The sequence below is a fragment of the Macaca fascicularis genome, chromosome 20, assembly GCF_037993035.2.
Source record: "Macaca fascicularis isolate 582-1 chromosome 20, T2T-MFA8v1.1".
NCBI lineage: Eukaryota > Metazoa > Chordata > Mammalia > Primates > Cercopithecidae > Macaca > Macaca fascicularis.
In genome coordinates this window covers 18148511-18160999 of record NC_088394.1, presented here as the reverse complement: position 1 = coordinate 18160999, position 12489 = coordinate 18148511, and positions in this window count along the sequence as shown.

Genomic DNA, 12489 nt, shown 5'->3' with positions numbered 1-12489 from the left:
CTACCAGTGTGTTAAATGTGTAGATGCTGTTCTTTTCTGAGTAGAAACCTCAATTGTAATCTAGTCAAACACTTCATCTTTTTCCATTATGGCTTGTTCTTTTAAATGTTACTCAAGACTCTGCTCAATTCTGAAGTCACAAAGATATTTCCTACATTTTGTTTGATTACTTTTATGATTTACTTTTTACATTCAGATGTAACGGAAAACATCCAATTTAATCCTTGTCATACAGTAAACCATCCTCCCCCAAACCTACCAAGTTATTTATTCTTTCCCAACTGAGTTAAGACACCATGTCTCCTATGTATGTGGGGATGTTTCTGGAACCTCTATGCTGCTTCATTGATCTATTTAGCTGTTCCTAAGATGGTAGCACAGTTTTTTATTATTATACTTTAAGTTCTGGGGTACATACACAGACTGTGCAGGTTTGTTACATAGGTATACACGTGCCATGATGGTTTGCTGCACCATCTACATTAGGTATTTCTCCTAATGCTATCCCTCCCCTAGCCCCACTGACAGGCCCTGGTATGTGATGTTCCCCTCCCTGTGTCCATGTGTTCTCATTGTTCAACTCCCACTTACGAGTGAGAACATGCAGTGTTTGGCTTTGTGTTCTTGTGTTAGTTTGCAGAGAATGATGGTTTCCAGCTTCATCCATGTCCCTGCAAAGGACATGAACTCAGCCTTTTTTATGGCTGCATAGTATTCCATGGTGTCTATGTGCCACATTTTCTCTATCCAATCTATCATTGATGGGCATTTGGGTTAGTTCTAAGTCTTTGCTATTGTGAACGGTGCTGCAATAAACTTATGTGTGCATGTGTCTTTACGGTATAATGATTTATAATTCTTTGGGTATACACCCAGTAATAGGATTGCTGGGTCAAATGGTATTTCTAGTTCTAGATCCTTGAGGAGTTGCCATACTGTCTTCCACAATGGTTGAACTAATTTACACTCCCACCAACAGTGTAAAAGTGTTCCTCTTTCTCCACATCCTCTCCAGCATCTGTTGTTTCCTGACTTTTTAATGATGGCCATTCTAACTGGCATGACATGGTATCTCATTGTGGTTTTGATTTGCATTTCTCTGATGGCCAGTGATGATGAGCATTTTTTCATATTTGTTGGCTGCATACATGCCTTCTTTTGAGAAGTGTCTGTTCATATACTTTGCCCACTTTTTGATGGGGTTGTTTGTGTTTTTCTTGTAAATTTGTTTAAGTTCTTTGCAGATTCTGGATATTAGCCCTTCATCAGATGGATAGATTGCAAAATTTTCTCCCATTCTGTAGGTTGCCTGTTCACTCTGATGATAGTTTCTTTTGCTGTGCAGAAGCTCTTTAGTTTAATTAGATCTCATTTGTCAGTTTTGGCTTTTGTTGCCATTGCTTTTGGTGTTTCAGTCATGAAGTCCTTGCCCATGCCTATGGCCTGAATGGTATTGCCTGGGTTTTTATGGTTTTAGGTTTTATGTTAAAGTCTCTAAACCATCTTGAGTTAATTTTTATATAAGGTGTAAGGAAGGGATCCAGTTTCAGCTTTCTGCATACGGTAGCCAGTTATCCCAACACCATTTATAAAATAGGGAATCCTTTCCCCATTGCTTTTGTCAAGTTTGTCAAAGATCAGATGGTTGTAGATGTGTGGTGTTATTTCTGAGGCCTCTGTTCTGTTCTATTGGTCTATACATCTGTTTTGGTACCAGTACCATGCTGTTTTGGTTACTGTAGACTTGTAGTATAATTTGAAGTCAGGTAGCATGATGCCTCCAGCTTTGTACTTTTGCTTAGGATTGTCTTGGCTCTGCAGACTCTTTTTTTGTTCCATATGAAATTTAAAGTAGTTTTTCCAATTCTGTGAAGAAAGTCAGTGGTAGCTTGATGGGCATAGCATTGAATTTATCAATTACTTTGGGCAGTATGGCCATTTTCATGGTATTGATTCCTCCTATCCATGAGCATGGAATGTTTTTCCATTTGTTTGTGTCCTGTCTTATTTCATTGAGCAGTGGTTTGTAGTTCTCCTTGAAGAGGTCCTTCACATCCCTTGTAAGTTGGATTCCTAGGTATTTTATTCTCTTTGTAGCAGTTGTGAATGGGAGTTCACTCATGATTTGGCTCTCTGTTTGTCTGTTCTTGGTGTATAAGAATGCTTGTGATTTTTGCACATTGGTTTTGTATCCTGAGACTTTGCTGAAGTTGCTTATCAGCTTAAGGAGATTTTGGGCTGAGATGATGTGGTTTTCTAAATATACAATCATGTCATTTGTAAATAGACAATTTGACTTCCTCTTTTCTTAATTGAATACCCTTTATTTTTTTCTCTTGCCTGATTGCCCTGGCCAGAACTTCCAACACTATGTTGAATAGGAGTGATGAGAGAAGGCATCCTTGTCTTGTGCTGGTTTTCAAAGGGGATGCTTCCAGTTTTTGCCCATTCAGTATGATATTGGCTGTGGGTTTGTCATAAATAGCTCTTATTATTTTGAGCTATGTCCGATCAATACCTAGTTTATTGAGAGTTTTTAGCATGAAGGGCTGTTAAATTTTTTCAAAGGCCTTTTCTGTATCTATTGAGATAATCATGTGGTTTTTGTCTTTGGTTCTGTTTATATGATGGATTATGTTTGATTTGCATATGTTGAAGCAACCTTACATCCCAGTGATGAAGCCAATTTGATCATGGTGCATAAGCTTTTTGATGTGCTGCTGGATTCAGTTTGCCAGTATTTTATTGAGGACTTTTGCATCAATGCTCATCAGGGATATTGGTCTAAAATTCTCTTTTTTTGTTGTGTCTCTGCCAGGCTTTGGTATCAGGTGATGTTGGCATCATAAAATGAATTAGGGAGGATTCCCTCTTTTTCTATTGATTGTAATAGTTTCAGAAGGAATGGTACTAGCTCCTCTTTGTACCTTGGTAGAATTCGGCTGTGAATCCGTCTGGTCCTGGACTTTTTGTGGTTGGTAGGCTCTTAATGATTGCCTCAATTTCAGAACCTGTTATTGGCCTATTCAGGGATTCAACTTCTTTCTGGTTTAGTTTTGGGAGGGTGTATGTGTCCAGGAATTTATCCATTTCTTCTATATTTTCTCGCTTATTTGTGTAGAGTTGTTTATAGTATTCTCTGATGGTAGTTTGTATTTCTGTGGGATCGGTGGTGATATCCCCTTTATCATTTTTTATTGTATCTCTTTCATTCTTCTCTCTTTTCTTCTTTGTTAGTCTTGCTAGTGGTCTATCAATTTTGTTGATCTTTTTAGAAAAACCAGCTTCTGGATTCACTGATTTTTTTGAAGGGTTTTTTTGTCTCTATCTCCTTCAGTTCTGCTCTGATCTTAGTTATTTCTTGCCTTCTGCTAGCTTTTGAATTTGTTTGCTCTTGCTTCTTTAGTTCTTTTAATTGTGCTGTTGGGGTGTCGATTTTAGGTCTTTCCTGCTTTTTCTTGTGGGCATTTAGTGGTATAAGTTTCCCTCTATACACTGCTTTAAATGTGTCCCAGAGATTCAGGTATATTTTGTCTTTGTTCTCATTGGTTTCAAAGACATCTTTATTTCTGCCTTCATTTCACCTTGTACCCAGTAGTCATTCAGGAACAGGTTGGTCAGTTTCCATGTAGCTGAGCGGTTTTGAGTGAGTTTCTTAATCCTGAGTTCTAGTTTGATTGCACTGTGGTCTGAGAGACAGTTTGTTATCATTTCTCTTCTTTTACATTTGCTGAGGAGTGCTTTACTTCCAACTATGTGGTCAATTTTGGAATAAGTGTGATGTGGTGCTGAGAAGAATGTATATTCTATTGATTTGGGATGGAGAGTTCTGTAGATGTCTATTAGGTCTGCTTGGTGCAGAGCTGAGTTCAATTCCTGGATATCCTTGTTAATTTTCTGTCTTGTTGATCTGTCTAATGTTGATAGTGGGATGTTAAAGTCTCCCATTATTATTGTGTGGGAGTCTAAGTCTCTCCGTGGGTCTCTAAGGACTTGCTTTATGAATCTGGGTGTTCCTGTATTGGGTGCATATATATTTAGGATAATTAGTCTTCTTGTTGAGTTGATCCCTTTACCATTATGTAATTGCCTTGTCTCTTTTGATCTTTGATGGTTTAAAGTCTGCTTTATCAGAGACTAGGATCGCAACCCCTGCTTTTTTTTTGTTTTCCATTTGCTTGGTAGATCTTCCTCCATCCCTTTATTTTGAGCCTATGTGTGTCTCTGCATGTGAGATATGTCTCCTGAATACAGCACACTGATTGGTCTTGACTCTTGATCCAATTTGCCAGTGTGTGTCTTTTAATTGGAGCATTTAGCCCATTTACATTTAAGGTTAATATTGTTATATGTGAATTTCATCCTGTCACTATGATGTTAGCTGGTTATTTTGCTCATCAGTTGATGCAGTTTCTTCCTAGCATTAGTGGTCTTTACAATTTGGCATGTTTTTGCAGTGACTGGTACCGGTTGTTCCTTTCTATGTTTAGTGCTTCCTTCAGGAGCTCTTGTAAGGCAGGCCTGACAAGAGGTGACAAAATCTCTCAGCATTTGTTTGTCTGTAAAGGATGTTATTTCTCCTTCACTTATGAATCTTAGTTTGGCTGGATATGAAATTCTAGGTTGAAAATTCTTTTGTTTAAGAATGTTGAATATCGGCCCCCACTCTCTTCTGGCTTTTAGGGTTTCTGCTGAGAGCTCTGCTATTAGTCTGATGGGCTTCCTTTTGTGGGTAACCCAACCTTTCTCTCTGGCTGCCCTTAACATTTTTTCCTTCATTTCAAGTTTGGTGAATCTGACAATTATGTGTCTTGTAGTTACTCTTCTTGAGGAGTATCTTTGTGGTGTTCTCTGTATTTCCTGAATTTGAATGTTGGCCTGCCTCACTAGATTGGGGAGGTTCTCCTGGATAATATCCTGCAGAGTGTTTTCCAACTTGGTTCCATTCTCCCCATCACTTTCAGGTACACCAGTCAGATGTAGATTTGGTCTTTTCATATAGTCCCATATTTCTTGGAGGCTTTGTTCATTTCTTTTTACTATTTTTTCTCTAAACTTCTCTTCTTACTTCATTTCATTCATTTGATCTTCAATCACTGATACCCTTTCTTCCACTTGATCAAATCAGTTACTGAAGCTTGTGCATGTGTCACGTAGTTCTTGTGCCATGGTTTTCAGCTCCGTCAAGTCATTTAAGGACTTCTCTTCACTGTTTATTCTAGTTAGCCATTCGTCTAATCTTTTTTCAAGGTTTTTAGCTTCTTTGCGATGGGTTCATACATCCTCCTTTAGCTTGGAGCAGTTTGTTATTATTGATCGTCTGAAGCCTTCTTCTCTCAACTTGTCAAAGTCATTCTCTGTCCAGCTTTGTTCTGTTGCTGATGAGAAGTTGCGTTCCTTTGGAGGAGAAGAGGTGCTCTTATTTTTAGAATTTTCAGCTTTTCTGTTCTGGTTTCTCCCCATCTTTGTGGTTTTATCTACCTTTGGTCTTTGATGATGGTGATGTACAAATGGGATTTTGGTGTGGATGTCCTTTCTGTTGGTTAATTTTCCTTCTAACAGTCAGGACCCTCAGCTGCAGGTCTGTTGGAGTTTGCTTGAGGTCCACTCCAGACCCTGTTTGCCTGGGTATCACCAGTGGAGGCTGCAGAACAGCAACTACTGCAGAACAGCAGATGTTGCTGCCTGATCCTTCCTCTGGAAGCTTCATCTCAGAGGGGCACCCAGGTGTATGAGGTGTCAGTTGGCCCCTACTAAGAGGTGTCTTCCAGTTAGGCTACTCAGGGGTCAGGGACCCACTTGAGGAGACAGTCTGTCCATTCTCAGATCTCAAACTCTGTGCTGGGAGAACCACCACTCTCTTCAAAGCTGTCAGACAGGGACGTTTAAGTCTGCAGAAGTTTCTGCTGCCTTTTGTTCAGCTATGCCCTCCCCCCAGAGGTGGAGTCTACAGAGGCAGGCAGGCCTCCTTGAGCTGTGGTAGACTATGCAGTTCGAGCTTCCCGGTGGCTTTGTTTACCTACTCAAGCCTCAGCAATGGCGGATGCCTCTCCACCAGCCTTGCTGCCACCTTGCAGTTTGATCTCAGACTGCTGTGCTAGCAGTGAGTGAGGCTGCATGGGCATGGGACCCACTGAGCCAGGCATGGGATATAATCTCCTGGTGTGCTGTTTGCTAAGGCAATATTAGGGTGGGAGTGTCCCAAATTTCCAGGTACCATCTGTCAGGGCTTCCCTTTGCTAGGAAAGGGAATTCCCCAACTCCTTGTGTTTCCCAGGTGAGGCAATGCCCTGTCCTGCTCCGTGGGCTGCACCCACTGTCTGGCAAGCCCCAGTGAGATGAACCCGGTACCTCAGTTGGAAATGCAGAAATCACCTGTCTTCTGCATCACTCATGGTGGGAGCTGCAGACTGGAGCTGTTCCTATTTGGCCATCTTGGAACCTCCCCCACTGGAATCTTGATTGGAACTGCGTTAAATCCATGGATTAATGTTGGGAGAAATTAATATCCTTACAATGTTAAGTTATCCTATTCATGAGTATGGTGTTTGTCTTAATTGATTGAGGTTTTTAAAAATGGTCTTTATAAGAGCTTTACTTTTCTCCATGAAGTTCTAGTGCATTCATTTTTAGGTTAATTCCTGGATATGTTATCTGTATAACAGAGTGCTTAAAAAATGATCTAACTATATATATGTAAACATGATAGCAACTACATATAGTTATATAACTATATCTAACTATATAGTTATATGACTATAGTTACATACCTATAACTATATAACTATATATAGTCATATAACTATATGTCTGACAATATGTACATATGAAAACAGGTATATATATATATAAACCTAACTATATAGTTATATCTATATATCTATAACTACATTTATAGATATAGATATATAACTATATCTAACTATAGTTATGTAATTATATATCTAACTATAAAACTATGTAGTTATATAACTACATATAACTATAGAATTTTATATATACATAGATATAGCAACTATATCTATACATAACTACGTATATAAATATAGTTGTCATCATGTTTTAAGCACTCTGTTCCATGCCTGGCACATAGTGAGTACTCAGTAAATGGTACTTACTGTCATTTTTTAGCCATTATAAGTGGGAGAAAAGCAAAGAGGGACACTCTCCAGATGTCTTTAGGAGTCGTCATGATGTGCTGGAAATAACATGGTTGTGGAATCATTCTCATGTGGGTTCTGGTCTGACTCCACCACTAACTGTGTCACCTTGAACATGTTTCTCAAACTTATACAGTGGGAATGATGTTTATCCTACTGGTATTCTAGGTGTGGTGAGAAGATAAAATGAGATCACAAACTAGTAATGAATACTGTGATTGGCACACAAAAGCACTCAGAATGCAGTTCCTTTTCTTCTCTAGTGAAGATCTGATAAGTTTGTCAAACAGCCACACCATTTCCTCACAAAATACTCTTTTCTTCATTTGAAGTCCATTTCCAAAGTTTGCCCTTTCAGATGGATACAGAGAGCAGGTACACAGATTAAGAGAAATTAAAAAGAAAAATTTATCCTTCCGAGCATCCCCTTTTCAATGACACCTTTGTTTTTTCATCTTTAGAATGTAAACTCCTTGAGGACAGGAAGCACCAGGAACTCCACACATCCATTCCTGTCCTGTGGTTTACCCATGCCAGTCATGGTAAGCCCATCCCCCTTGTCAATGATTGGCTCAGGGATGGGTAAGCCCATGCCAATCTGCGCCAATGAGATGCTAGGAGGGACTCGATGACCTCTTCTGGAGAAGGACATCCTGTTTTCCTCCTTCATTCTACGTGAGTTAAAGAGGCCCATGCCCCAGTTTCTGCTGGCAGTCACCTTATATCAGTGAGGGGAGCCAGCCTTAGGATGAAGTTCACATTGTGGAAGTAGAGACGGTGCCATGAGCAGAGAAAGTCCGGGTTTCTGATGTCAGCATTGAGCTGCTGCATCAGCCAATGAAGCCACCTTCCCCTTTTAGTTTTCTATTATGTTATAACAAATAATGCTTTTTTTGATTTTGTCAGTTTTTTGTTTTTCTTTTGTTTTTTGAGACTGAGTCTTGCTCTGTCACCCAGGCTTGAGTGCAGCGGTGTCATCATAGCTGACTGCAGCTTTGAACTCTTGGAGTCAAGTGATCCTCCTGCCTCAGCCTCCTGAGTGACTGGGACTACAGGCATAAGTCACCATGTCTGGGCAATTTTTAATTTTTATTTTGTAGAGACAGGAGTCTCATTCTGTTGCCCAGGCTGGTCTGGAATTCGTGAGCTTAAGCAATCCTCCTGCCTCAGCCTCCTGAAGCATTGGGATTCCTAGCGTGAACCACTGTGCCCAGCCAGTTTAGTTAATTTGAGTAAGAATGTCTTTTTCTTTTTTGCACTCGAAAGCATCGTAGTGGATTCAGACCTAAAGTCTTTGTCCTGAGCCTGTAAATAATTGATGCTTAAGAAATGTATGAAAGTGAACATGAATGTCGGAATTATACTGGCTTTGTAGCGTGTAGTGCATTGCATAATACTGTGTTCTGTAGATTCTTTGAGCTTCCTAATGGCCTTTTAATACAGAATGCAATTCCTTTTCCTCTCTAGTGAAGATACGGATATGCTCTCATCTGTGTCTTTCAGATGAGGTAACTGAGGATCAAAGAGGGTTTGTGATGTGCTGAAATTTGAATAGATAGCTAAGCAGTCCAGTCATGATAAGAACCTAAGTCTTTTCACTCCTTCTTTAGTACATTTTCCCATATGCTCAATCCCCACTAGGCTGTGAGAGCCTTAAGGGTGAAAGCTATAATCTTACATATTTTTGTCACCAGAATGCCTGGCAGACAGTCTGTTTCTTTGGGGTCACCAATAATAGTTAGAAGAATAAACACATCAATAAATGACTTGTTACATCTTGAAAGCAGCTTTCATGTAAAGGCAGAGGAAATGATACCTCCTTCCAAAGTGGTTTAACAATGTCCAGTGGTAACAATGTCCCATTTCAAAGGCAATAGTCCTGGGTGTGGTTTTGTCCCTGGTATATCTGTAGGTCCAGCCTTTTAGCACAGGTATAACGGGCAATGATGCCATTGCAAAGGCTGTGCTGACTAGTGAATTCTTTCAGACACAGAGGAGGAAGGAGTCAAACAGCAAAGTCAGAAGAGGTAGTTTAGAGCTGTCATCCCTAGTGCTCCTGGGAGCAATTTGCACTTAACACCTAAATCAGGTTCAGGGTCTGTCTAATTAATACAATGACTTTAGTGCCATTTGCTTCTCCGTCAGAATTCATACTGAATTCTGACACATGGTCATTGGGTTTATCAATAATGTGCCCCATAAATCCATTTAGCATTGTCTTTGGGGTGCCGCACCTTGTGAAGCTGTTTCAGTACCTTGAAGGTCCTTATCCAGCTCTGGCCTTGAATCTCAAAAAGGGTCAGAGGAACTTCAAGCTCTTGACTGAGTATAACATTACTGCTGTGATTTCAGTCCTTTGTGCGTGGCTGGAAGATCTGGTGAAAGATCTTAAAGCTTAGATGAGGAGGTTCCCTCCTACCAGGCTTTGGCATTCTTAGAAGGAGTCCTGGTGCTGGAGGAGTGTCTAGATTTGTTACTGGTTGTTTGTTTGCTCAGCGTCACTTCCTTTGGTTACCTGAGCCTCACCTATGCAGCATGACTCTGTGGGGCTGCCATCTATGAAACTGCTCCAGGCTGCAGAGCTAGGTCTGTAACCCAATCTGGTCAATCCAAGCGCTCTGTCTCCTGGGAATCTGATTCTTGGGCTGAGACACACAAGGGCGGAGGTGATTTATGCAAAGCCATTTACTTTTGAGGCAGTTCATGAGTCTCTACTTTCAAAGTCCCCTTTATTTCTGTGACGTTCCAAATACCCTTTCAATAAATATTTAGTTCTTGTTTGCATGTGTCAGGGTAGGTTTCTGTTACTTTCCTTTAAATACCTCTAAGTTATACAGATGTAGATAGTACATGATGGTTTATTATTTTTGCTTCCCAAAATGAAAATAACTTTGTTGAATGTTCTAGTAATGGTGGCACTATTATTTTCTTCTTCTTATTAATATCTTCTTCTTATCACAGAGAAATAGCGGTAATAGCTAATGTTATTGAGCACTTACTGTTTGCTAAGCTCAGTGTTAGGAGACAGTGCCGAGGCTACAGTTTGGGCTTTGCTTGGATTCAAATCTAGGCTCTGTGAGCTCCTGGCTGTGTGACCTTGGGCAAATTACTTATCCTCTCTGAATCTCAGTATTCTCATTTGTAAAGTAGACACAATAAAAGTATTTCATAAAGCTTTAATTAGTTAACATATATGTCCACATTTGGCATATGGTAAATACTCAATATATGTCAGGCCCTGATTGTTACATGTTTTGGCTGAAAAAGAAATGGGGTTTGATTGAACTGATGTAACTTGCTTAAGAGAAAACAGCTGGCCAGGTGTGGTGGCTTGCGCCTGTAATCCCAGCACTTTGGGAGGCCAAGGTGGGTGGATCACTTAAGGTGAGGATTTCGAGACCAGCCTGGGCAACATGGTGAAACCCTGTCTCTACTAAAAATACAAAAATTAGCCGGGCTTGTTCGTGTGCACCTATAATCCCAGCTACTCCTGAGGTTGAGGCAGGAGAATTGCTTGAACCTGGGAAGCGGAGGTTGCAGAGAGCTGAGATCATGTCACTGCACTCTAGTCTGGGCAACAGAATGAGACTGTCTCAAAAAAAAAAAAAAAAAAAAAGGGGGGGGCAAACAGCTATGATACAATGGGAGCTGGTATTAAATACAATAATGCTTGTGAAGTGCCCAGCACTGAGCCTGGCACATATAGAATGATCTTTATTTATTTTATTGTATTTTATTATTATTTTTTTTGAGACTGAGTCTTGCTCTATCACTCAGGCTGGAGTGCAATGGCACTATCTCAGCTCACTGCAACCTCCGCTTCCTGAGTTCAAGCCATTCTCCTGCCTCAGCCTCCCGAGTAGCTGGGATTACAGGTGCTCGCTTCCACACCCGGCTAATTTTTTGCATTTTTAGTAGAGACGGGGTTTCACTATGATCATGCCTAGAATGATCTTTAAATTGCAGCTGCTATTATTCTTTTAAGTGGCTCATTAGCCTACATTTGGGAGGGAAGTGTGTGGAAACAATGCCCTAGGAAAAACCCAGATCATTTAGGCAGTCTCTCCTTCCTCTGCTATCACCTCATATGTCTTCCTTTTCCTCCCCCTTCCAGAGTCCCTATCAGGCCCCATTCCAGATAATCCCTGCTGCTGTGCTAAGTGATAACTGAGCTATTAGCTGGTGTTAAAGATAAAGCCTTTCCTAAGCCATTTGCATTTCAGTGGGGGAATTTCTGAGAACCTAGTGGCTCCCTCATTCAAAGCATTAGGGGGCATTGCTTTCTCCTCTAGGGAGACCCTGAAGATGTCCCTTTGGAAGAGTTACTCATCCTTGCTGAGGTCTCATTAATTAACATCTTGCCTCGGGAGGGCCAGCCTGCCTGAACAATGCTTTCTACTGATCAGTTCTACAGTGGGTTACCACAGGCACTGTATGATTGCCACAGTAGGGGAAACCGTGGTCAAAGGCAGATCCTTATGGAATTGTAATATTGCAATATATGGGTATTTGTGTATGTGTATGTGTGTGTGTGTGATACATAATATAGTCCCAGGTAGTGTGCATTAACATGTATTATTTATTTCTGTTTTCACAGCAGTCCTAAAAGTTCAGTATTATTTACCCATTTTGCAGATGAAGAAATTGAGACCCGTTAGTGGGTATTGCTGTTTTCCCTTATCCAACATTCTCCCTCGCCTTTTTTTTTGTTATTAACATATAGCTCATGATATAGTTGGGATTTGTGTTCCTGCCCAAATCTCATATTGAAACGTAATCCCCAATGTTGGAGGTGGGGCCTGGTGGGAGGTGATTGGAACACGGGGGTGGGTGTCTCATGATGGTTTAGCACCATCCCCTTGGTGCTGTCCTCACAATAGTGAGTTCTTGTGAGATTTAGTTGTTTAAGTGTGTAGCACCTCCCACTTCCTCTCTTGCTCGTCCTTTTGCCATGTGACCTTCAAGATCCCTCTTTGCCCTCCGCCATGATTGGAAGTTTCCTGAGGCCTCTCCAGAAATTGATGCTGGTGTTATGCTTCCTGTACTACCTGCAGAACTGTGAGCCAATTAAACCCCTTTTCTTATAAATTACCCAGTCTCAGGTATTTTTTTTTTTCATATAGCAATATGAGGATGGACGAATACAGCTGATCCTCCCTGACTCTTGTGCCTGAGAACTGACTAATTTAAATAATCTACCCCACTGGCCACTGGGATTGGTTCAGGAGTAGACATATAAGGCCACTGAGAGCCAGACTTGGGACTTTTGTAGGAGATTTAGGAATGTGTCTTTTCTGACTTAGCAGGGCTAAGAAAGCAGAACGAGCCT